Below are 27002 nucleotides of genomic sequence, written 5' to 3'. Positions count from 1 at the left end.
TAGCCATATTAAGGGCTCAGGGCATAACGGTCCTAGCATATTTAGTCTACTTTTAATAGATCATTCAGTCTTGGGTCTAAACCGAGGTCTGATCACAGCTGTAAACTACCTGGAATCTCTGGGTTGGATACTCAGCCTAGAAAAATCCTTAAAACCATCAAGGATATTACAGTACTTGGGGCTGGTCATAGATACCGTACAGAAGAAGGTATTCTTACCCCAGACAAGAATCCGTTCCATTATAGGACTATTTCAACTTGTCAAAACAAAGAGAAATTCTTCCATTTGCCTATGCATGAGATTGTTAGGGGAAATGGTGGCCTCCTTTGAGGCCATCCCTTATGCGCAGTTTTACTCAAGACTGCTACAAAACACCATCCTGTCGGTCTGGAACAAAAAGGTTCAGGCTTTGGATTTTCCAATATGCTTGGCTCCCGATGTACGTCAGAGCCTAATTTGGTGGTTGATATCCAGCAACCTCCAAAAGAGGAAATCTTTTCTGCCAGTATCCTGGAAAGTGGTGACAACAGATGCCAGCCTTCTAGGCTGGGGAGCAGTCTCGGAATAAGATTCTGTCCAGGGGAGATGGTCCAAGTCAGAAAGGACCTTGCCTATCAACATTTTGGAGATTCGGGCAGCATGTCTGGCCCTAGAATCTTGGAAGATCAGGCTACGGGATTGTCCTGTCAGGATTCAATTCGACAATGCCACGGCTGTAGCTTACTTCAATCACCAGGGAATAACAAGAAGTTGTGCAGCCCAAAAAGAGATGAATCATGTTCTAGCCTGGGCAGAAAGCAAAATTCCTTGCCTATCGGCGATTTTCATTCCAGGAATAGAAAATTGGCAAGCAGACTACTTGAGTCGCCAACAATTATTTCCGGGGGAATGGTCTCTTCACCCTGACATCTTCTTAGCGATATGTCAGATGGGGTATTCCGGACGTGGGCTTGTTCGCATCCAGATTCAACAACAAAGTCGACAACTTTGTGTTGAGAACTGTCAGAAATCATGAATCAGACTGAGACAGAAGTACAATTAAATCACACTTGTTTATTAATAAAAATAAAAGGTAAATAGAAAAAGCGTAGTCAAGCATAGCCAGAGTCCAGGAACCAAATCGGGTAGTCAGCCAGGCCAGAAGTCAGGGATCCAAGTAGAGCAACAGCAAGCAGGATAAGGTCCCAGAAGGGATGTCAGCAAGCCAGTCTTTAAATAATCCACAGGAGATGGTTTATAGTGATGTGACCAAGGCGAAGGCAGAGCTGAAGTGAGCTGGAAGGCTTTAAGTAGGCAGGCCAGACGAGCATCATCAGGAACAGCTAGTAACTGGAGAGAGAAGAGAGCTGGCAATTAGCCGACAGCTGAGCAGCCAGCCCAGAGAAGGAAGGGCTAAGCCAGCCATGACAAGAACGAGGGATCCGCTAGCATGCGGAACAGACACATCAGTTTTCCTCCTGTTCTGCTTCTGCGTCTTCTCCACATGATCAAGCAGGAACAAAAGGAGATGATTCTGGTGGCCCAGAAGATCTTGGTTTGCCAAGATCATAAAGATGGCGGTAGGAGTCCCTTGGACTCTGCCATTATGGCCAGACTTTCTCGCACAAGGTCCGGTATTCCATCCTACTTTACGGATGCTAAATTTAACGGTTTGGCCATTGGAACCCACATTCTAAAAGATCGTGGGTTATCTCCTTCAGTAGTGTCTGCTTTGGTTAATGCCAGGAATCCGGCTTCCAGAATCATTGTACTATAGAGTCTGGAAGGCATTATGTTTCTTGGTACAGATCCAGGCGTTGGCACTCCAGGAAGTATGTCATAGGTAGGATCCTTGATTTCCTGCAAAATGGTATTGGAAATGAAGCTGGTCTTGAGTACTATCAAGGGCCAGATCTGGGCCTTGTCAGTGTTTTTTCAACGGCCTCTTGCTTCCCACTATCTGGTGCGTAGCTTTATACAGGGGGTAACATGGATTAATCCCCTATCAAGGCACCTCTAAATCTTTGGGATCTAAATTTGGTCTTATCGGCTTTGCAGAGTCAGCCTTTTGAGCCTTTACGGGAAATTCCCTTGGTTCTCTTGACAAGAAAAGATAATCTTTCTGGTTGCCATTTTTTCTGCTAGAAGAGTATCGGCACTAGCGTCTCTATCTTGTAAAGAGCCATATTTGATCATGCATAAGGATAAGGTGGTTTTGCGTCCTCATCCTTCATTCCTACCAAAAGTGGTGACAGGTTTTCATTTAAATCAGGATATTATTCCTCCTTTTTTCCCAGAGCCCCAATCTAGGTAAGAGAAGGCACTACATTCCCTTGATGTAGTAAGAGCAATCGGAGTCTATCTAAAAGCGACTGCTCAGGTTTGCAAAACAGATGTTTGGTTTGTACTGCTAGAAGGTCCAAAAAGGGGACAGGCAGCATTAAAATCTATTTTCAAATGGATTTGTCAAATGATTGTTCAAGCTTACGGCTTAAAGAAGAAAATTCCTCCTTTTCATGTTAAAGCACACTCAACCAACCAGGGCGATCAGTGCCTCTATGGCTCAGATCTGTAAGGCCGAAACTTGGTCTTCAGTTCATACATTTACCAGATTTTATCAAATCGATGTTAAAGGTCATGAGGATATTACCTTTGGGCGCAGTGTACTGCAGGCTGCAGTATGAGTCCTCTACCCTCTTTTTTGCCCTACTTTTTTGTTGTCTCCCTCCCTTCAGTTGTCCATTCAGTTGCTGTGGGACATCCCACATAGTAACTACTATGGCTCTGTGTCCCCTGATGTAAGAAAAGAAAATAGGATTTTTAAAACCGCTTATCTGTAAAATCCTTTTCTTTGATCAGGGAACACAGAGGTCCCTCCATTCTTGGTATACACTTGTATTGGCTACAAAACTGAGGACTCCCAGTAGTGGGAGGGGTTCTATAGGGAGTGCACTTCTTGTCTTAGGGCGTGCCAGTGTCCATCACCTATTGGTGGCCTATTAACCCACATAGTAACTACTATGGCTCTGTGTCCCCTGATGTACATCAAAGAAAAGGATTTTACAGGTAAGCTGTTTTAAAAATCCTGTTTTTGTGTTGAAACTAATAATAATAATTTGGGTAATACAAGCAAAGAATTTCTTTTTTTTTAAAGGTAAAATTTTATTCTTTTTTATAACAAATAAACAAAAGTAACATTCCACATCTGTATACAACATGTTCAAATTGTACATCCAGTTATCGTCTCTGGTATCCACAGACCAGTGTTGCTTAGTCACAATATTCAAATAATAACATTTCCATCCTACTGCTCTACGTAGGCACCAGCATACTCTTCAAATTCTTCACCAATACCAACATGTTTTTAGCAAAAGAGAATCACCATCATGTGCAGGATCTTGAGCATTACATAGTCCCCTTACTTTAATAACTGTCTACCCCTCTTCCCTCCCTACCCTAATCCGTTATTCCATCACACGGAGCACATTGAATCCAGCCTGCCCAAATTCTGTCAAACTTTTTAGTGCTTCCCCTGGCTGTATACGTTAGTTTATACATCGGCAGTGAGCTATTAACAATATCAATCCAATATTGTAAGGACGGTGGGGAGGCCTCCTTTCATTTAAGAGCAATTGCTATTTTAGCATAACAAAAAAGTATTCTAAGTAGAGACTTCTGAGATGTAGATATACCTTCTTCCTCCAGCACCCCTAACAGACACCTAGCAGGAGATTAGATATTAGGTAGGGCTAAAGCATCTTCTAGATATGTAAGGATCACTCTCCAAAATGTTACAATTTCCGGACATAGCCAGACCATGTGAAAGAAGTCCCCCACCACCCCTCTACATCTATAGCACTCAGGGGAGTCCGTCCTTCCCATTTTGTGGAGCCTTAGTGGGGTATAATAGATCCTGTGGAGATGGTGAAACTGTATCGGTTTGTCTCTAGCCGAAATCACCGACGGGAGGGTTGTCTCCAAGACCTCCTCCCAGGACTCCTCTGTGATGGACGGAATGTCCGACTTCCATTGTGCGGACACCCTGCCCATCCTGACAGAGGAAGATGCCATTAAAGCCAAATAGTACCTTGATATGAGCTTGGTGTGGTCCTCCTCCATTATTAGCTGTTCCAATTTTGAAGGGGTCAGTATCACCTCCTGCCTACCATACTGTGCGCATACAGCATGCCGTAGCTGCAAATATCTATAAAAAAATGTATTAGGCAGTTTGTATTCAGTCTTAAATTGTGTAAAGGATTTGAAAATTCCCTCTTTAAAAAGTTGATGTGCATACTTAATCCCATATTTCGCCCAACACTCCCCATCCGGTATTTTAGAGATCTCCACCAGCTGGGGGTTATGCCATAGGGGGGTATTGGGCGATTCAGCTAGGCTAGTTCCCTTCATTCTAGCATTACAGATATGGAATATTTTATGGGATAGCTTCAGGATACCAGCTCCATGTGTAGGATAGGGACAGTTCCTATATAGCACATTAATTAGTGCTTCATAAGAATGGACCTGGGCCGCCTGGGTGGCCATGGAGGCAATATTCAGTGCTGGGAAGCCCCACCAGTGCACATATGTCAATTGGGAGGCTAGATAATAACCCTGTAAATCTGGTAGAGCCAGACCTCCCAAGCGAATCGGTAGGTGCAACGTGTCCAATGACACTCTAGCCGGTTTGGCTCCCCACAGAAAGGATATTAGTATTTTATTGATACCCTGAAATACTTTTTTAGGGATATAGATCGGTGCGTGCCACAACAGATACAAAAAACGAGGAAGATATGTCATCTTGTATATATTTATTTTACCCAGAAGGTTGAGGGGCAGGGTACGCCATGTCTGCAGATTTTCTTTCAGTCTTAGAACCAGAGGTGAGATATTGTTTTTAGTGTAATTACTCAATGGTAGCTGCACCTCAACCCCCAAATAACGGAACTGGGAGACCTTCTTTAAGGGTACCTCCGGTGGCAAATCAGGATCATATCCGGGGGATGGCCGGAGAAGCACGGACTTAGTCCAGTTTACTCTAAATCCTGAGTATGCACCAAACCTAGAAATCTGATCCAGTGCATTCCTCAGTGAGTCTCCTGCAGCTGCTAAATAGAGAAGCATATCATCAGCATATAGGGAGGTTTTTTCTTCTCTGTCACTTATTTTGCAACCCTTGATTCCTAAGTTCGACCTTAAGCTCGCCGCCAATGGTTCAATAGCTAGGGCAAACAGGGGCGACAACGGACACCCCTGCCGAGTGCCCCTTGTAATCTCAAATGGGTCTGTAATAATATTATTCACTTTGAGCCTCACCCTCGGCCTAGTGTACAACAATTTCACCCACGCTACAAATCTTGGGCCAAAGCCCAACCGCCCAAGGACCGCTAGCAAATAGGACCATTCTATGGAGTCAAAAGCTTTATGCGTGTCTAGGGACACCACTACTCGCGTGTCCGGATCCTGGCCCTCCGATTGAAGAATGGTAAACAGACGCCTAAGATTGATCGCCGTCGATCTCCCGGGTATAAAGCCCGTTTGATCTGGATGAATAACAGACGCTATCACCTTATTAAGTCTCAGGGCTAAAATTTTTGCTAGTATTTTGGCATCAACATTAATCAATGATATGGGTCTAAAGGACTCGCATAGCTGATGGTCCTTGCGCGGTTTCGGTATTAGCACAATAAGCGTCCTGCCCACAAAAGTCCTATGAAGGGCCAATGTCTTAGATCCCGTCAGGTGTGTTTCCTGGAGAAAGATTATACTTGGGTTATGTTTTTGGATATATTTGAATACTAAGGCACATTTAATCTTGGGGTTGAGGCCTCTCAAATTCCACAATATCAATTTAAGTTATGGCATGGTGAGTGAGTACTATAATCAACAAGTAAGGAGCGTGACAGCGTCCATGAAGGGTGTGCTTGGGATCCACATAAAGCGGGCAGAGCATCCCACCCCACCCTCCCATGCCTCCCAGTGCATTATAGAGCAGCAGTAACAACGCCCCCCAAAGTAGGGGGGGCATATTCAAGCACCACAATATGAACATGTTATAAAAAATAGTGCAAAAGTCATAAGATCCATCTGCAGTAAACCGTGATCCATAACCGTGGATCAGAACTTCCCCTCCCCACGCCCTGCCCGTAGCCCCAAACAACCCACGAGCTTGTACCGCAAACTGCAAACCAATAGACAGATTCACCCCTGAGAGGGGAATACTCCCAGTCCAGCCGGACCGGGGGACCAAGGGTGGGTATGTGTTTCCAAAAGAGCAAAGTACAGACTGCGTCGCTAGCAGGATATCTCCCAGCCTGCCAGGCCACATCAACAGTTCAAGTGCAGCAATACTTCAAGTGACATCTTTTGCCTTCCTCCGGTTCCACAATAGATATGCCAGTGTTCATCAAGCCGGGCCCAAGGATTCGATCCAGTTGTTAGCCTCCCTGGGGGATGTAAAGAACTGCGTTTTCCCTCCCTGGACCACACGTAATCTGGCCGGGTACAGCATGCTGTATGAAAGGCTGCGTTCCCTCAGCCTCATTTTCACACTCTGAAAGGCCGCCCTCTGCTTCTGTGTCGCAGCCGAGAAGTCAGGGAAAATATTTATCCGGTTGTTGTTATACAGTATCTCAGGCATGTTGCGGGCCTTGCGTAATATGGCTTCTTTATCTCTGAAGTAGAGAAAGCGAGCTAATATGGGTCTAGGATATCTGCCAGGTTGTTGTGCTCTCAGTGGCCCTCTCAATAGCAAAGAGGTGAGAGAAGCAGTCAGTGCCAAAGGTTTGTTTAAGCCAGGATAACAGAAACTCTTCTGCCTGCTTCCCCTCGGAACCCTCCGGGAACCCCAGGAAGCGGAGGTTATTCCTCCGAAGGCGGTCTTCAATGTCCCCCAATTTGGCCTCCTGGGACTTGCAGTCCGCCGCAGTATCTCTTACCTGCACCATTAATGGATTGAGGTCATCCTCCACTGTGCTTATGCGCTGCTCTGCCTCACTGACCCTCTGCCTGATTTTCTGGACATCATCTTTCAGTATAGCAAAGTCTACTCGGATGGTTTCTATCTGGGTAGATAGCGCCGCATGGCAGCTTTTAATAGGGTCCATTCAGCTCCGCTGCTCTGTGTGTCCCTGCAGCCGTCCGGGCGCCATCTTGGCCGGCCTCGTGTGCGAACCGGGCCAAACGGTCCGCGGGCTTGCCACCTACCCGCAGGCCGTATTTGTTGACCATGCTCATGTGCCCGGTGTGTTCCCGGATCGAGTCCACTGCTCAGCGGGGCGATCCTGGTTCTCAGGCTGGTCAGGATAAGTTGAGGATTTCGGTGCGGTCAGGAGCTCTCAGGAACAGGTCTTCACATACCGGAAGTCGGACACTCCCCCGGAAATTGAGCAAAGAATTTCTAGTGGAAAAAGTACCCCTTTGCCATTTAAGAAACTGCCATTTAAGAAAATTTTAACAAGCTCCTTTCCAGTGCCAGGGGCATCAGCCTCCAGGCAGTCACGACAGGCCCCCGCTGTCGAGTTCTAAAAAGTACTCCTCTGGGTCAACCCCAGGGGCAAAAGAAGTCTTGGGGGTGGAAACCTACAAAATACTAAAGCCTCCTTTTATGAGGAGGTGCCCCTGCTCGCTCAAGTAAGGGGACTACTTCTGCAGTTCTCAAGGGTCTGGCAAGAAGACTGTCGAGGCAGATGGGAGACTTCCTCAATCGTTTAAGGGTGCAAACTGGAGTTCTAAGGCCGCGTACACACGTGGGGACTGTTCGCTCAACTTTGTCCGCTGAACAGTGTTTCGGCGGACAGTCCGCTCGTGTGTGGGCTTCAGCGGACAGTTTCAGCGAACAGTCTGCTGAACAAAGTTTTTCGGAATTTCCGAAAAACTGTCCGCTGAAACAAAGTTTCAGCGGACAGTCCCCTCGTGTGTAGGCTTGTTCGTCAAACTAAGTTCCGCGCATGCTCAGAAAGGATTTACACGCCGAAGGTTGTATTGCAGTGTATAGGACGTCGTATTTTTCGTCCCGTCGTACGTGCCGTTCACGTCATCGCGCAAGTTTCAGCGGACTGTTCGTTCGTCGTGTGTGGCCAAGTCCGTCCATGCTAATTTTGAGCGGACTGTCCGCTGAAACTGTTTGACGAACAAAGTTGAGCGAACAGTCCCCGCGTGTGTACGCGGCCTAAGAGTTCCTGTCTCCTCGTTTTCTCAGATCAAACGTTACTAAGGATCCAAAGAAAAAATTCTTTCTTTCAAGCACTGGCCCATCTTTTGGCAGAAACTGATCATGGTGGTCCCCATGAAAGAGCAAGGATTGGGGTTTGGTTCACACCTTTTTCATGGTGCCAAAACAGAATGGAGATGTCAAACCCATCCTGGATCTCAAAAATCTAAGTTGGTTCCTCAATATCTGCTCTTTTTTGCATGGAGTCAATCCAATTTGCTGTCTCCATCCTACAAGGATAGGAACTTCTGGGGTCAATCTTCAGTTTGTAGCTCTGCTTTTTGGTCTAGCTACTGCACCTTGAGTGTTTACAAAGGTTCTGGCCCCTCCTCTAGCCAGATTAAGTGCCCAAGGTATAACAATTATAGTTTACCTAGACCAGGGATCCTCAAACTACGGCCCTCCAGCTGTTGCGGAATTACGCATCCCATGAGGCATTGTAAAACTCTGACATTCACAGACATGACTAGGCATGATGGGAATTGTAGTTCCTGAACAACTGGAGGGCCGTAGTTTGAAGACCCATGACCTAGACGATCTACTCTTGATAGACCAGTTGGTAGCCCGCTTAGACCAGAGTATGGTCAACACATTCAGCTACCTGGAATACCTAGGTTGGATTCTCAACCTAGAGAAATCTTCCTTAAAACCATGAAGGAGACTAATCTCCTTCAAGGAGGTCTGATCCTAGATACACCCAGAAAAGGGTATTTTTGCCCCAGGCAAAGATGAGCACCATAAAAGAACTGATTCAGGTGGTCGAAGCAAAGAAGAATCCTTCTATTTAGCTTTGCATGAGGTTGTTGGGAAAGATGGTGGCTTCATTCGAGGTCTTTTCTTAAGCTCAGTTTCGTTCGAGGCTGTGTCTGACTCCAGTGGTGCGCCGGAGCCTCAGTTTATGGTTAATAACCAAAAATCTGCAAAGGGAAAAATCCTTCCTACAGTTACCTGGGAAGTGGTAACAACATATGCCAAACTTCTTTAGGTTGGGGTGCGATCCTGGAAAAGACAACTGTCCAAGAGAAGTGGTCCAGATCAGAAATGACCTTGCCAATTAACATTCTAGAGATTCAGGCAGAGCACTTGGCTCTGAGGGCCTGGACACTCAGTTTATGGAATTGTCCTGTCAGTATCCAATTTGACAATGCCACAGCAATGGCCTAGATCAATCACCAAGGGTGCATAAGAAGTTGTACGGCCCAGAGAGGTGAATCGTATCCTATCTTGGACAGAAAACAGTGTACATTGCCTATCGGCAGTCTTCATTCTAGGAATAGAAAATTGGCAGGTGGACTACTTGAGTCGCCAGCAGTTGTTCCTGGGAGAATGGTTCTTTCACCCCAATATCTTCCTGTCAATATGTCAAAGATGGGGGATCCCAGACGCAGATCTGTTTGTGTCCAGGTTCAACAAGAAATCGTCACCTTTGTGTCAAGAACAAAGGATCTGATAGCATGCGGAACAGATGCCTTGGTGTTGCCGTGGCATCTGTTTTCACTGATTTATGCATTCCCACTTATTCTGCCTGCATCCACAACTTCTTCGCAGGATCAAGCAGGAAGGAAAGTCTGTGATTCTTGTGGCCCAGGAGATCTTGGTATGCAGAGATCATAAGGATGGTGGTAGGGGTCCCATGGACCCTACCACCAAGTCCAGACCTTCTCTGGCAAGGTCCGGTATTCTGGGGGTAACGCGGCTTAATCCCCTGGTTAGGTCACCCCTGAACCCTTGGGACTTGAATTTAGTTCTGTCAGCATTACAAAAACAGCCTTTTTGAGCCGATACAACCTATTGCCTTGGTCCTTTTGACAAGGAAATTTAGTTTTTCTGGTAACCATGTCTTCTGCAAGAAGGGTATCATAGTTGACTGCTCTTTCTTGTAAAGGGCCATATTATTTTTCAAAAGGATAAGGTAGTATTGAGTCCTCATCCTAACTTTCTACCAAAGGTAGTGTCAAGTTTTTATCTAAACCAGGGTATTGTTCTACCTTCATTTTTTTTTTCCAGGACCCGGGTCTATGGAAGAAAAATCACTACATTTTCTTGATGTAGTGAGAGCAGTCAAGGTCTACTTAAAGTTTTTTGTTTGTGTTGCCTGAAGATCCTAAAAGAGGACATCAAAATCTACTATTTCTAAATGGATCTGACAAGTAATCGTTCTAGCTTATGGTTTAAAGAGGTAGATTCCACCCTCTCAAATCAAAGCGCACTCCTCCAGGGCTGTTAGTGCTTTGTGGGCAGTACATCACCAAGCCTCCATGGCTCAAATCTGCAAGGCCGCAACTTGGTCTTCAGTCTATACATTTATCAGATTCTATCAGGTGGAGGTAAAAAGACATGAGGATGTCGCCTTTGGGCGCAATGTGCTGTAGGCAGCAGTATAAGTCCTCTGGTCTCATTTTGTTTTGTCTACCTCCCCTCAGTTGGCATTGCTCTGGGACATCCCACATAGTAATTACTATGGCTCCGTGTCCCGTGATGTACGATTAAGAAAATATAATTTTTATAATGGCTTGCCTGTAAAATCCTTTTCTTTTAAGTACATCACGGGACACAGAGGTCCCTCCCCTCTTTCTGGTATGCACGTGTATTGCTTTGCTACAAAAACTGCGTTACTACCAGTAGTGGGAGGGGTTATATAGGGAGACAACGTCCTGTTTAGGGTGTGCCAGTGTCCATCACCTGAAGGTGACCTATAACCCACACAGTAATTACTATGGCACTGTGTCCCGTGATGTACTTAAAAAAAAAAAAGGATTTTCAGGCAAGCTGTTATAAAAATCCTATTTTTCCACATGTCTTTGAAAAACGTGGAAAGAAAATTATAAAAATGTTTTTTTGATTTCCAGCTCAAAGCATGTATATAGCAAAAATGACACCTCAAAACACATTCTGCTACTCCTCCTGAGTATGGCAATACAACATGTGTGAGATTTTTACATAGCCTGACCACATACAGAGGCCCAACATACAGGGTGCACCATCCGGCGTTCTTGGAGCATAAATTACATCTCTAATTTCCTAACAACCTATTGCACTTTTGAAGGCCCTTGAGCACTAGGACAGTGGAATTACTCACAAAATGACCCAATTTTGGAAAGCAAACACCACAACGTATATTCTATGAGGCATGGGCTGGTGACAGGTACTCTGTTATTCTGATGGGCTGGTGACCACAAAATGACCCCATTTTGGAAGACCAATACCCCAACGTATATTCTATGAGGCATTATGAGTCTTTTGAACAGTTAATTTTTCTACAAGTCTACAGAAAATGTGGAAAGAAAATTATAATTCTTTGTGTATAAAGAAAAAAAAAAGTTGTCAATTTATAAGGTATTTCTAACACATAGCATGTATATGGCAAAAATGACAACCCAAAACACATTCTGCTACTCCTCCTGAGTATGGCAATACCACATGTGTGGGACTTTTACACAGCCTTGCCACATACAGAGGTCCAACATTGAAGTAGTACCTTCAGGCCTTCTGGGAGCATAAATTACACCTCATTTCATTCCTACCTATCACACTTTTGAAGGTCCTTGAGCACCAGGACAGTGGAATTACCCAAAAAATTACCCCATTTTGGAAAGCAAACACCCCAACTTATATTCTATGAGGCATGGGTTGGTGTCAGGCATTCAGTTACTCTGATGGGCTGGTGACAGGTACTCGGTTACTCTGATGGGCTGGTGACAGGTACTCGGTTACTCTGATGGGCTGGTGACAGGTACTCGGTTACTCTGATGGGCTGGTGACAGGTACTCGGTTACTCTGATGGGCTGGTGACAGGTACTCGGTTTCTCTGATGGGCTGGAGATAGATACTTGGCTACTGTGATGGCTTGGTGGCAGGTACTCGGGTACTGTGATGGCCTGGTGACAGGTACTCGGGTACTCTGGGCTACAGATAGTTACTCGGGTACTCTGATGGGCTGGTGACTGGTACTCAGGTGGGCTATGACAGGTACTCGGATGGGCTGTGACAGATGCTCAGGTACTCTTGTACTCAGATGGACTGTGACAGGTACTCTAGTACTCAGATGGACTGTGACAGGTACTCTAGTACTCAGATGGACTGTGACAGGTACTCTAGTACTCAGATGGACTGTGACAGGTACTCTAGTACTCAGATGGACTGTGACAGGTACTCTAGTACTCAGATGGACTGTGACAGGTACTCTAGTACTCAGATGGACTGTGACAGGTACTCTAGTACTCAGATGGACTGTGACAGGTACTCTAGTACTCAGATGGACTGTGACAGGTACTCTAGTACTCAGATGGACTGTGACAGGTACTCTTGTACTCAGATGGACTGTGACAGGTACTCAGGTACTCATATGGGCTGTGACGGGTACTCAGACGAACTGTGACAGGTACTCGGGTACTCAGATAGGCTGTGAAAGTTACTCGGGTACTCTGGTGGTGACAGGTACTTTGATGGCTGGTGATAGGTCCTCTTTATCAGTGGGGGCAATCAGGTGTACACTGTGAGCGGTTACAAGATGTTACCGCAATCTCCTCACACACGATCGGTTTGTGAGGAGGAGAACCTGGTAACGCCTTGTTACAGCGGTTTGTTGACATTCTGTGAGCGGCAGTGATTGGACACAGCCGGTCACATGGTAAAGAGCCAATTTCATTGGCTCTTTACTGCGATCAGGGTTGGGCTGTGTCAGGGTGACGAGCCTCATCTCCGATCACCACTCTTTGCGTGCACGTGGGCAGTACATGTCACTGGCTGCGATTGGACACAGCCAGTCACGTGGTAAAGAAACTTTTTTTTTTATTGGCACTTTACATGGATCTGGGATGGGCTGTGTCCGAGGGACATGCCTCATCTCCGTTCACCACGCTGCGGGCCCCCGGGGGCCCGCAGAAGCAGCGAGAAACAACATCACGTGACGCCTGCCCAAGAAGGGAGATCCCATCTGCGGACGTCATATGACTATAGCCCGTTATTAAAGTGGTTAAGTAACATGTCATACTCGCCTGCTCTGTGCAAGAGGTTTGCAGAGTGGCTCCGCTCCTTCCTCCATCGGGTGTCCCCACGGAGACCCGATTTCCAGTAAGAAAAAGGGCGGGGGGTGGGGGCTCTGAGGGCAGCTGCAGCACAATGCATTAAGGTGAAAAACCATGAGACTTTATAACCCCTTTTTTTTTTAAACCATCACCAGGTACAATACTTGCAAAGAATGAAATGTGTCCCTTGTGCTGGTGACAGCTGTCTTTCTTGAAATTTTCAATCCCCTGATACGCATGCAGTTGGGATCCTCCTCTAGTGCTACAGTGGTTAATACAAGCAGCTGAACCTATCAGGCATTCATCAAAAGTGCAGACTATGCCTGCCCTTTCTGCCCTACTACTCCATTATAAATGCAGTACTATTGGTTATCACAATGAAAAACACATTATGAATACACTGCCATAGATTGGAATGGCTGTATGCGGCAATTACATAGTTACATAGTAGGTGAGGTAAAAAAAAAAAGACACCAGTCCATCGAGGCCATCCTATATGTGTGATTACAGTGCCTTGCGAAAGTATTCGGCCCCCTTGAACTTTTCAACCTTTTGCCACATTTCAGGCTTCAAACATAAAGATATAACATTTTTATTTTTGTGAAGAATCACCAACAAGTGGGACACAATTGTGAAGTGGAACGAAATCTATTGCATTTTTGAAACTTTTTAAACTAATAAAAAAATGAAAAGTGGGGCGTGCAAAATTATTCGGCCCCCTTGCATTAATACTTTGTAGAGCCACCTTTTGCTGCGATTACAGCTGCGAGTCGCTTGGGGTATGTCTCTATCAGTTTTGCACATCGAGAGACTGAAATTCTTGCCCATTCTTCCTTGCAAAACAGCTCAAGCTCAGTGAGGTTGAATGGAGAGCGTTTGTGAACAGCAGTTTTCAGCTCTTTCCACAGATTCTTGATTGGATTCAGGTCTAGACTTTGACTTGGCCATTCTAACACCTGGATACGTTTATTTGTGAACCATTCCTTTGTAGATTTTGCTGTATGTTTGGGATCATTGTCTTGTTGGAAGATAAATCTCTGTCCTAGTTTCAGGTCTTTTGCAGACTCCAACAGGTTTTCATCCAGAATGGTCCTGTATTTGGCTGCATCCATCTTCCCCTCAATTTTAACCATCTTCCCTGTCCCTGCTGAAGAAAAGCAGGCCCAAACCATGATGCTGCCACCACCATGTTTGACAGTGGGGATGGTGTGTTGAGGGTGATGAGCTGTGTTGCTTTTACGCCAAACATATCGTTTTGCATTGTGGGCAAAAAGTTCGATTTTGGTTTCATCTGACCAGAGCACCTTCTTTCACATGTTTGGTGTGTCTCCCAGGTGGCTTGTGGCAAACTTTAGACGAGACTTTTTATGGATATCTTTGAGAATTGGCTTTCTTCTTGCCACTCTTCCATAAAGGCCAGATGTGTGCAGTGTACGACTGATTGTTATCCTATGGACAGACTCTCCCACCTCAGCTGTAGTTCTCTGCAGTTTATCCAGAGTGATCATGGGCCTCTTGGCTGCATCTCTGATCAGTCTTCTCCTTGTCTGAGCTGAAAGTTTAGAGGGACGTCCAGGTCTTGGTAGATTTGCAGTGGTCTGATACTCCTTCCATTTCAAAATGATCACTTGCACAGTGCTCCTTGGGATGTTTAAAGCTTGGGAAATCTTTTTGTATCCAAATCCGGCTTTAAACTTCTCCACAACAGTATTACGGACCTGCCTGGTGTGTTCCTTGGTCTTCATGATGCTCTCTGCGCTTTCAACAGAACCCTGAGACTATCACAGAGCAGGTGCATTTATACAGAGACTTGATTACACACAGGTGGATTCTATTTATCACCATCAGTCATTTAGGACAACATTGGATCATTCAGAGATCCTCGCTGAACTTCTGGAGTGAGTTTGCTGCCCTGAAAGTAAAGGGGCCGAATAATTTTGCATGCACCACTTTTCAGTTTATTTGCTAAAAAAGCTTAAAATTATCCAATAGATTTCGTTCCACTTCACAATTGTGTCCCACTTGTTGGTGATTCTTCACAAAAAATAAAAATTGTATATCTTTATGTTTGAATAAATAAATAAAGTCACGCTACGGACTTCCCACCCTGTGTGTGACTAAGACAAAGGGAAATTTAAAATAAAAATGAAAATGCAAAAACTACTGTGAGTTATTAGACGTAAGATTTACAAGGGTTAGAGCTGCCTTTGCCTAGATCCTCCACCCCCTAAAGATGGGGGGGGGTTTAAATGTAAAGAATTAGATAGTGGGCTATGGCGCTAAAACCCAATATATATTTAACCTATGAGGGTCTATTTATAAAGATATATACAAAATTAATTTATAAGTGTTAGAATACAAATGTATATTTCAGTGCTGAAAATTTTTTTTACGTTGCAAAATTAAAATGAGAAAAATGCAATAATCAGTGTGTGCAAATACGTGCTGACACTACTGTGACCCATAAATATAATTTGCTTATAATAATAATATCAAAGTTCATAAAAAAAAATCATTCAAAAGGTTGTGCAAAATAATTATTACCAAAAACGTCCTAAATAAAAAATTAAAAATTAAAAGATGTTTCACATCTTTTTATTTTTTATTACAACTAAAAATTAGGACCTCCAGTCTCTCCTTCTGGACTTTAATATAAATATAATCTGTGTTCCTTTATTAAAGCAATAATAACAGCCATACATGATAAAAGTGAACAATTTTATTTTAACATTCCGCAATTTTATATTTATATTCACCCCATTTATTTTTATTTCAATTTTATTCTTATTTTTTATTATAATTTTTTCCATTTGTAATTTTAATTTCATTTGTCTGAATTTTACTTTCTATTTTTCTATTTTGTGTATATTTATATAATAACTCCCACCGGGGTTTTACTATGACAGAGATATTACATGAATAGCAGATGTGTGGAGTGGGGTCAGTAGCAGGCTCATTTAGGCATAAAAAGCGGGTCACAGTGCTCCACGTATATACATATAACCATCAGTTGTAGGGGATACGTCATTATATATAAAAAATTGCAGCGATACACCTCCAATAGGAATAATGTGTGACGCACACATCAGAGGAGGAGTAATTGGATCGTAACATAGGGGACTCCCACATCCAAAATGGCGCTGTTCGATCCGCGCAAGCGCAGTGGAGCACTGCACCCTACTTAAACAGGAAGGTGCACCAATATGGCCGCTCCAGAAGACGTCACTCTGACGAAACGCGTAGGGAATGGCTACGTACGTGCACCCTTCCTATAGCCAGCATCGGTCGGCGGAATTTGTTTTTACCTGTTTACAAACGCGAACTGTTTTTACTAGCAAATGTGAGTAATTTTCTTTTATGTAATTAAATAAAAAGCTGTTCAAACGTACTGCACCATGGATATGTTTTTCTTCCCTCAATGTACATAACAACGGAGTGCACATAAAGTGAAGAGTGAACTTTCCCCCAGCGCACCAGCAGCAGTATCCAGATAGCAGCACAGTGACTCATACTGTGAAAGCCCATCCAAGCCCACAGGGGTACATGATCTGGTGAGAGCATTCACATTACCACAACACTGAGTGGCGCACCGGGGACGAGTGTTTTCTCGCAATGAGGATTGGCACTTTTGCACTAGTCACTTTACCTTGTGTTACCACTACCTGGGACTTTATTGTATGGGACTTTCCAGCGATCCCAGAATGCGATTTTGAAAGTTTTTTCTATGCACAAGGACGTTTTTGGGATTAATTATTTTGCACAACCTTTTGAATTATTTTTTTAATGAATTTTGATATTATTATTATTATAAGCAAATTATATTTATGGGTCACAGTAGTGTCAGCACGTATTTGCACACACTGATGATTGCATTTTTCTCATTTTAATTTTGCAACGTAAAAAAAAATGTCAGCACTAAAATATAGATTTGTATTGTAACACTTATAAATTAATTTTGTATATATCTTTATAAATAGACCCTCATAGGTTAAATACATATTGGGTTTTAGCGCCATAGCCCACTATCTAATTCTTTATCTTTATGTTTGAAGCCTGAAATGTGGCAAAAGGTTGAAAAGTTCAAGGGGGCCGAATACTTTCGCAAGGCACTGTATATGTCAGTATGACATTGTGTATATCCCTGTATGTTGCGGGATATTCAGTTCAGGTGTTTAATAGTTTCTGCTGAGACCACCACCCGTGGAAGGGAATTCCACCTCTTTGCCGCTCTTACAGTAAAGAACCCTCTACATGGGTTAAGGTTAATTCTCTTTTCTTCTAATTTTAATGAGTGACCACAAGTCTTGTTAAACTCCCTTCCGCAAAAAAGTTTTATCCCTATTATGAGGTCATCAGTATGGTATTTATATATTGAAATCCTATCCCCTCTCAAGCGTCTTTTTTCCAGAGAGAATAAGTTCAGTGCTTGCAACCTTTCCTCATAACTAATATCCTCCAGACCCTTTGTTTCGCTTTGTTGCCCTTCTTTGTACTCGCTCCATTTCTATTACATCCTTCCTGAGGACTGGTGCCCAGAAACGGACAGCATACTCTAGGTGCAGCCGGACCAGAGTCTTGTAGAGCAGGAGAATTATCATTTTATCTCTGAAATTAATCCCCTTTTTAATGCATGCCAATATTCTGTTTGCTTTGTTAGCAACAGCTTGGCATTGTGTATAGATTGCATTCATATTTTCTCTTGCTTTCACTGACTGACACAGCTTCTTTATTCTTGACCATTGGGTTGTTATGCCACCTTCAGGACTAGGCAGAACATGTTAACATGTAGAAAAAAACAGAACTTTCTAGTTCCGCCCAAGGGGCGGTCCCTTCAGTAACAACCCCCCAGCCTGCTTCCTGCAGCCTCAGTTTTTTTCTGCCAAGTGAAGGAGATGGACCTAGGAACCCTGCGGGCCCATCGGTCCTGGGATTTTTTTTTGCAGAAGTTTGCCTTTTGCGCAAGATTAAGATCCTGTGATCTGCTATCAACAGCCGGCTGGGTGACAGGCTGGATACCCTTATCCTTGTAGTCTCCCCAGACCATAGCTACGCATTGGGTCGGCCACGACATGCCCCTCAGGCTCCAGGGGCGGCCAGTGAGCGCAATGCTCTGGGGCACACATATGACCGGGCTACTGATGTCTGCGTCACAGTGTGCCATGGCCAGCAGCCACCCTGTACTGATCGGAGAGTGGGTCTGTGATGGAATGTCCCCAGCTCATCCGGAATGGTAAGTACAGCTCTCCCTGCCTCGGTGGGGCTGAGCAGCTGGGCATTCCCTGGGAGGTTGATTCAGGGGTCCCTCTCCTCCCTCTCTTCTCTCCCTGTCCCTAGCCCCCCCCCATGGGGGATGCTGCATAGGCTGCTAAGCGGTGTGTGTGCAATATAGTTAGGGGTCCCCTGGGTGGCTCTCACCTTGGGTGGGGGGCTGCGCTGGGTGTCTGTCGTCTCCCCACTGGGTGTCTGTCGTCTCCCCACTGGGTGTCTGTCCTGAGGGACAAAAGCGTCCCTGGAACCGCAAGCCTGCAAGCAAAAGTGTTACCGCATGAAGGTTTGCCCCCACCCGTCATACAGGTGGGGGTACGCCTTAGGGAGTTTGCAGCCCGGTGGGCCTCTCGGCTATCTGACCAATGGGTCTGTGAACTGATTTCCTCTGGCTACAAGATAGAGTTCCTCTCTTGGCCACCAAACTGACTCTTCCCCTCCTGCATATCCTTACTCTCGGTTCGCTCGGAGGCCCTATGGGGGACAGTATGGGACCTGCTAAGCCGCAGGATGGTAGTGCCTGTTCCGGAGTCAGAAAGGTTTCAGGGGTTCTACTCCAATCTGTAGTCCCCAAAAAGGAAGGGGTACGTCTAATCTTGGACCTGATGGCCTCAATTGCTTTGTTAAAGTTCAGAGGTTCAGAATGGAATCAGTTCGCTCAGTAGTCGCTGCACTCTATCAAGGGGACTCCCTGGCGTCTTTGGACTCCAGGATGCGTACTGTGACAGAGCGAGGCTCTGTCCCTGTGAAATTGGAGGAAAGGGGGATCTCGAACCCTGTGTCCAGGTCTTGGTGATAACGAGCAGGGTGTGTGCCCAGCTGCACACAGCCCATATAACGAAGGGGCTGTTGGGAGTAGAGTGTGAAGGATGGTGGAGTGGAGTAGCTTGAAGCTGTGTGCGTCCAAAGAGCCCAAAGCTGTGTGCGATGAAGGGTTGAAGCTGTGTGCGTCCAAGGAGCCTAAGACTGTGTGCGTCCAAGCAGTTTGGTGGACGGAGCAAGTACCTATAGCAGCACTACTGCTGAAGAGTAGCCAGGTGGGCTAGCATTTTCATTTGGATTTTTTGTGTATTTAATGTAAGCTTGGACCCCTGCGTGGGATTTCTGGATGGACTAATATTTTGTTTTCTTATAATAAACGTGGGCTACCAGGCCCTTAACCATCAACGCCTGCCTGATGTGGACTAAAAAATGCATCTACCAATTGAGCTAAACACCCCAATGTTACAAGTGGTGTTCGAATGCGGGCACAAGACGGTGGAATCCGGGTCCTTGCTCTACAGTTAGTTCAAGTCAGGAACTATTGGCTGTGTGTGGAAGTGCAGCCAGGCAAAAGGAATTGCGTGTTGCAGGTGGTGTACCTGTGAATGAAAAGTCAATTTTTTTTTTCTCTTGCTATGAACTGTGTTTGTGTGCATGAGACAGCACAATCAGTGTGTGCAATGTGCAGGTGAGGAAAGCTTGCATGAAGAGAAAAGCAACTTGCTTTAAAAGAGACAGAGCTCTGTGGTTGGAGGGGTTGTTACCGCCCGAACGAGCCCCATACATACCTGATCAGAGTGTATCAAGGAGAAAAAGGGCTAGGGTTGTCCCTAGCAACACTGGTGCAATGAGTGCACAGGTGACTGCTATTATGGAGAGTCCACCAGCATTTCAATCTGCAGTGGATTGGTGCAAGCGGCATTTAGCAGCACTGAACCAAGCTACAGAGGAAAGGAAGCCAACCCTCAGTGCAAGGGGAAAGCCGCTGGATGTCCATAACTGGAAGAGGGCTGTTGTTGCCCCTGGCAAAGCTGATGCAGTTAAAACAGCTATTGTGAAAGATGTGAATGTGTCACAGCATGAGACGGGATCCAGCAGAGAGAAGCCCATGCTATATGCAAGGAGCGAGGCTGATCAAAGGCTGAGGATGAGAGTGGTTGCCCATAGCAACGCAGAGGAAGCCAGTCGGGCTGTCTCTGTACCATGGGCTATGTCTAATAAGGATCGTGGAAAGTGGCTTAAGGAGGAGCCAATTTATCATGTTGGAGAGAGCCAGCAAAGTTCTGCTGGGAGAGTGCGGTCTCCCATGGCAACCGGAGTGAAATTTATGCCTGAAAGGAGCTGCAGTAGAGGTTTGGTTCAGCGTCCCCACAAAGAGGCCTGTGCATTCCGGCCAGCTGGGAATCACCAGGAGAGAATCGCTTTGGGAAAAAATCGTCCAGTACCATGCCTGGAATGTGGCCAGCTGGGGCATGGCATGTTTTCTTGCCCTAGGTTGTGGAATACGGCTGGAGATAATGTTGCTGAGAAAGTTTTGTCTGTAGGCCCAGATTCCGGTGAAAATATGTTTGCAGTCACCCCTAGCAACAAGAAGTTTCCTGTTGTGCCTGCAGGGGGTGCTAAACGGTGGGAGATGCCTGCCGTAGTTTCATCCCATGGCCACCAGGAGGAGTTGGCCAGTAAAAGTGCAGCAGAGGACTGGTGCATAAGACGACGTACTCAAATGAAGATGGTGACCCCAACTACTGCGGTGGGTAAGACTGTCTTTAATGAAATGATGGCTGGAACTGCTGATTTTCATGTTTTAAAGGACTGGTTACGAGACTGTCCATGATGATGTGAGAGTGACCCCAGTTAGTGGGGCCACTGAATGTGCACTTGAGAATGACTTTTCCCTATATAGTGGGAATGCAAGGGTTAAAATCCAAATAGAACCTGTGTTGATGACTAAAAGTGTTGTGCCTAATGACTATCAGGCTCAAGTTGACCATGGGCTAGGACAGCCTACAAATGCGAAAAATGCTATAAGTGTTACTGTTAATGAAAAGTTTAATGCTGTTGGGAAAACTTTTGCTCTGAAAGAACCTGGGGTTATCAAAAATGGGCCGTTGCCTGTAGCAACTGGTGGTAAGACAGCACAGTTGTCCACAGGAATCTCCAGGGAACTTAATGTGTTGGAGTCAGAGGTTGCCCTGGACAACTGCGATGTCACTCTGGTGGGACAGAATGGAACTGTACTGTGTAATGGTAATGTGTTAGCGCAAGCTGCTAGTACTAAAAATGTGCAGGTAAATGGTGGATTAACACAACCTGTGAAAAATGCAAAAGTGTGTGAGGCTTATGAAAGCAGCAGAGATCCTGACCAGGGCTCAAACAAAGGTGGTTAAAGAGACTGGGGTCCCCAGTCCAGTGGTTGGTTTAGGTGACAAACCTAATCAGGTCCCCGGGACAGGGGAATGGGCAAGGAGCGTGGTAAAAATTGTATGTGGATCAGACGAGAGCTTGCCTGTTCCGGTGGATAAAAATACAGATGGCATCAGAATGGGTCAAGTGGTAGGACAGCTGCCTGCAGAGTGGGTGAACCCAGGGGAGGTGGCGTCCTGTGAGGTTCCTGTGGGTGATATCGGGCCCTCTGGTATGTGTGCCCTCTGCAGACTCTGCCCTAGCAAATTTTGAAAAAAAAAGGCATTGGTGACATGTGCAACATTGAGAGGTCTAATGTTGGTTTGAATATGTCTGTCAATGATGAACCAAATAATGTGTTAATGGTACATGATAATGTGGTGTCCAAAGGTACAGGTAAACCTGGTAATCAATTAGTGACTGCTGAGTCAGGTACCAGAAATAAGAGGTGGGTTTCCGTTCTAAAAACTATAGAAATAGGCCCCCTACAGTCTCAGAACAATACTGCTGAGAGAGTTTTGGGGAAACCTGGGAACCTGAAGCGTGGAGGCAGAAGGGTTGGTAGGAAGACCAACGGGAACCCATTAAGATTTCAGGAGAGGAAGTGCTTATGGAAATGCACTCGGAAGAAAAGTTGGGAAGGTTGCATCAAAGCTCATAGCAGAGGTGACAAAAGTAACTTGGGGGTTCCGCCCTCTGGGTCGAAACAAAGGGGGGGAATGTTCCTGGAAGCACACCCGGAAAAAGGTTGGGCCTACGTGGCTGACAGCCAGCACAGAGGTGTCCCAACCAGCATGATGGGTGCTGGTGTTCCTCCCTCCGGATCAAAACAAAGGGGGGGGATATGTGACAGAGCGAGGCTCTGTCCCTGTGAAATTGGAGGAAAGAGGGATCTCCAATCCTGTGTCCAGGTCTTGGTGATAACGAGCAGGGTGTGTGCCCAGCTGCACACAGCCCATATAACGAAGGGACTGTTGGGAGTAGAGTGTGAAGGATGGTGGAGTGGAGTAGCTTGAAGCTGTGTGCGTCCAAGGAGTCCAAAGCTGTGTGTTAAAGGGCTTGAAGCTGTGTGCGTCCAAGGAGCCTAAGACTGTGTGCGTCCAAGCAGTTTGGTGGACGGAGCAAGTACCTATAGCAGCACTACTGCTGAAGAGTAGCCAGGTGGGCTAGCATTTTCATTTGGATTTTTTGTGTATTTAATGTAAGCTTGGACCCCTGCGTGGGATTTCTGGATGGACTAATATTTTGTTTTCTTATAATAAACATGGGCTACCAGGCCCTTAACCATCAACGCCTGCCTGATGTGGACTAAAAAATGCATCTACCAATTGAGCTAAACACCCCAATGTTACAGTACCTTCACATACCCATATGCCTCGGGCATCAGAGGGTTCTGCGAATTGCAGTCGGGGAAGCCCACTACTAGTTTGTGGATCCTTCTTTTTTGGCTTGGTTTCAGCACTCCGAGTCTTTACCACGGTATTGACTCCAATTTTGGTTCTGTTGAGACAATGTGGGATCACAATCGCAGGTTGTCTGGACGATCTCCTTGTGAGAGCAGCTTCCGCCTCAGAATTAAAGAAGAAAGTGGCGATCACCATGCAAACCCTGCGGGAATTTGGGTGGCTGTTGAACCTAAAAAGGTTGGTGTTCATACCGATTCAGCGCTTGGAGTACCTGGGCTTACCGCTGGACTCCATGGAAGTGAGAGTGTTCTCCCTTCAGACAAAACTGCAGACTTTCAGAGCCGCGGTAAAACTATTGCTGAACCGCAGATGTTCATCGCTGCGTTTTCTGCATGCACGTTCTGGGCCTCATGGTGGCCTCCCTCGAGTCGGTACCGTACGCCCAGTTTCACACCAGAGTCTTGCAGAAGGAGATATTGATGAAATGGGACAAATCTCTGTTATCCCTGTATCGGTAGATTCAGGTGAGCCAGTCAGTCAGGGACTCCCTGCTTTGGTCTCTGAGGTCCCCTGCACTTCGGTCCGGGAAGTCGTTCCTAACTCTGCATTGGACTGGGGTGGAGTACTGAGAGTACAGTCAACCCAGGGTTTCTGGTCGGGTGCGGAACCCAAGTTGCCGATCAATGTGCTCAAACTCCGAGCGATCAGGTGTTCTCTCCACATATTCAATGAGACTACAAGGGCGTTCGATCAGGATCAGGTCATACAACGCCACGGTGGTAGCATATGTCTACCATCAAGGAGTAACAAGTAGCTTGGCTGCAGCATGGGAGGTCGCTCACATCCTTCAGTGGACAGAGCGACAGGTACCGGCCTTGTCGGCCATTTACATCCCGTGAGTTGAAAACTGGCAGGTGGACTACCTAAGTCGCCAGATGCTGGGCCTAGGAGAATGGGCATTGCATCCAGAGATGTTCAGGCTACCGTGCCTGTGGTGGGGCACAACAGATGTGGATCTCCTGGCCTCCCATCTCACTCGGAAGGGGCCGATATTCCTATCCAGGATAAGAGATCCTTGGGCAGAAGCGTCAATCGCGCTGAGAGTTCCATGAGATCAGTACTGACTGATCTATGACTTTCCTCCTATAAAGCTACTACCACGTCTGCTCCACAGAGTGGAGGCAGAGGGGGTTCCAGTAATACTAATGCCTCAGATTGGCCTCGGCGTCCCTGACGCGCCGACCTAGTATTCTTGGTTGCGAAGGCTCCCTGGCGACTGCTGTTGCGAGAGGACCTTCTATGTCAAGGTCCGATTCTCCTTCTTGTTTTACCATTGCTGGTTTTAACAGCATGGCTGTTGAGAACCAGATGCTAAGGTACCGAGGCCTATCAGACTCTGTGATCTCGACTATGTTGGGGCATGGAAATCTTCTCTGAAGATATACCGTCATACCTGGAAGGCATACATCTCTGTGAGAAAGGATGGCATCCATGCACCTATTACGTTTCCAGGATCCTGCTGTTTCCACAGCGAGGAGTAGACCAAAAGTTGGCTTTAAGCACTATTAAAGGACCAATCTCTGCTTTGGCTGTCTTTTTTCAGCGACACCTGGCGTCTTACTCTTTAGTGAGCACTTTTGTGCAGGGGGTCCGACTTGTAGTTCCTCCAGTGTATACACCGTTACCCCCGTGGGATCTGAACCTGGTGTTATCGGCGCTTCAGAAACCTCCGTTTGAGAACATCAGAGAAATTGTTGACTCTTTCCCAGAAAGTGGTCTTTCTAGTGGCCATTATATCGGCCAGGAGGATTTCGGAACTGGCGGCTTTGTTTTGCAAGTCACCCTATATGGTTACCCATAAGGATAAGGTGGTGTTGTGTCTGCAACCTTCCTTTCTGCCAAAGGTGGTTTCAGTGTGTCACATCAATGAAGATATTGTGTTACCATCTGTGTCCTAAACCGAAACATCCTAAGAGGTGGCCCTTTATTCCTTGGACGTGGACAGGGCTATAAATATATATATTTGTCTGCCACGGCTCCCCTTCGGGAGTTAGATTCTCTGTTCGTTTTGGTAGATGGTCCAAAAAAGAGGTATGGCGGTCTCCTCTACCACCATTTCCAGGTGGATCGTACAGATGTGGTACAGGCCTACATCTTGAAGGGGCAGGTGCCCCCCTTTCCTGCCATGGTCCATTCCACCAGGACAATTGGTCTCTTGGGCTTTCGACCTTGAGTGTCAGTCACTCTGGTGTGTAGGTGGAGATTTAGTTGTCCGTGCAGTTTTTTACCAAATTCTACAGAGTGGATGTAAGCGCATTGTTTGCCTGCTTTGACCGCAAAGTTTTTGCGGAGGGCCGTGTAATGTTGCAAATCTGCACTTCTTTTTTCTGTTTAAAGACAATACGGTTACCTTTGAGTATAATGCACTGTTGCATTGTTATCGCAAGTTCTGATGCGGTTAGAGCATTTCTGATTGTGGGTGAAGTTCTTTTATGCTGTTTCCCACCCCTCGTTATACCGCTTGGGGATGTCCCAATAATCAAGAATAAAGGAGCTGTGTCAGTCAGTGAACGTAAGAGAAAATATGATTTTTGTACTCACCGTAAAATCCTTTTCTCTGTAGTTCACTGACTGACACAGCACCCTCCCCTCTTAATGATTACGTTATACTGCTTGTTGATGTACTGAGGCTGCAAGAAGCAGGCTGGGGGGTTGCTACTGAAGAGACCGCCTCTTTTGTACATGTTAACATGTTCTGCCTAGTCCTCTCCTAAAGGTGGCGTAACAACCTAATTGTCAAGAATAAAGGAGCTGTGTGTCAGTCAGTGAACTACAGAGAAAAGGATTTTTGCCACCCAAATGCATTATTTTAAATTTTTCTACATTGAAACCTCATTTGCCATGTAGTTGCCCACCCCATTAATTTGTCCAGATCTTTTTGCAAGGCTTCCATATCCTGCGGAGAAGTTATTGCCCTGCTTAGCTTAGTATCTGCAAATACAGAAATGTAACTGTTTACACCTATCCTCTAGGTCGTCTGGAGTCAGTGCTCTTGTAAACGCTGATGCTTCTCTGCAAAAGCTGCACATTCAGAAATTATTTAAGAATAATGCACAGGTAAATGCCAATGGAAAGAACCATCAGTGTTTACAAAAGCATAGCTACGTACACCCATTCACTTGTGTGGCAGGCTGTATGACATGTGGCTCCCTGGGCGTGAGAAAGAGCTGGAAAATGACATACATCAGAACTGCATCTTTGCCCATACAGGTCAATAAAAACACAAAAGCAGCTGGACTCTTAAAGTGGATGTAAAACCTTGCGTATATCCAGTGAAGTGAACAATCTCAGATGATACACAGAGAATCAATCCTCCTACATAAGTTTTTCTAGATCTTCTTTCTTCAGATTTGTATACTGTTTAGAAAGTGCACATCCTGTTAGAATTTTCACTTCCTCATTCTGCATTGTGAGACAAGTTTTGGAGCACACTGGGAGACACCCCCTCCCCCCAGATAGGCAGAGAGTTTCAGAGCTGTACTGTGAGTAAAGCATCTTTCTGCTAACCTATTTATAGTACCCACCCTGACACAAAATTCAGGCTGTTTTTATCTCCTGTGTCTGAGAAATTGCCAGAAGTTATGCTGATAACAGAAGAACAGAGCAGGAGAAAGCCACGGGACTTAGGGCTTTGAAGAGAAATAAGAAAATACTGAAAATATGTGCCTAGGTTATTTAGAACACTTGTCAGTTATTTATGGCTGTCTGTGCCAGCATTATGGAGATTCATCCTTTCTGTCCTGTTTTCCGTTATCACTGAGAATGAAAATGAAAGATTTTTTTTTTTCCGTTTGTCACCCAAATATAAATAGAGGGAAAATCTTCACTTTTGAAGGATTTTCCTTTTTATTGACTATGAAAACCTCCCCAATGACACACACACAATAAATT

At 45.5% G+C, this 27002-nt stretch overlaps 1 protein-coding gene across 3 annotated transcripts in view; it reads left to right on the top strand.

Annotated features, from left to right (window-relative positions):
- The window catches only part of CCS (copper chaperone for superoxide dismutase), a 341687-nt gene that overhangs the window by 122450 nt on the left and 192235 nt on the right, over positions 1–27002 (top strand). The window lies entirely within an intron of this gene.

Source organism: Lithobates pipiens, unplaced genomic scaffold (assembly GCF_037356315.1).
Source record: "Lithobates pipiens isolate NorthernLeopardFrog02 unplaced genomic scaffold, aLitPip1_a1.2 Scaffold_10, whole genome shotgun sequence".
NCBI lineage: Eukaryota > Metazoa > Chordata > Amphibia > Anura > Ranidae > Lithobates > Lithobates pipiens.
The sequence above is the reverse complement of the archived record's forward strand: the minus strand, read 5'-3'. Positions and strand labels throughout refer to the sequence as shown.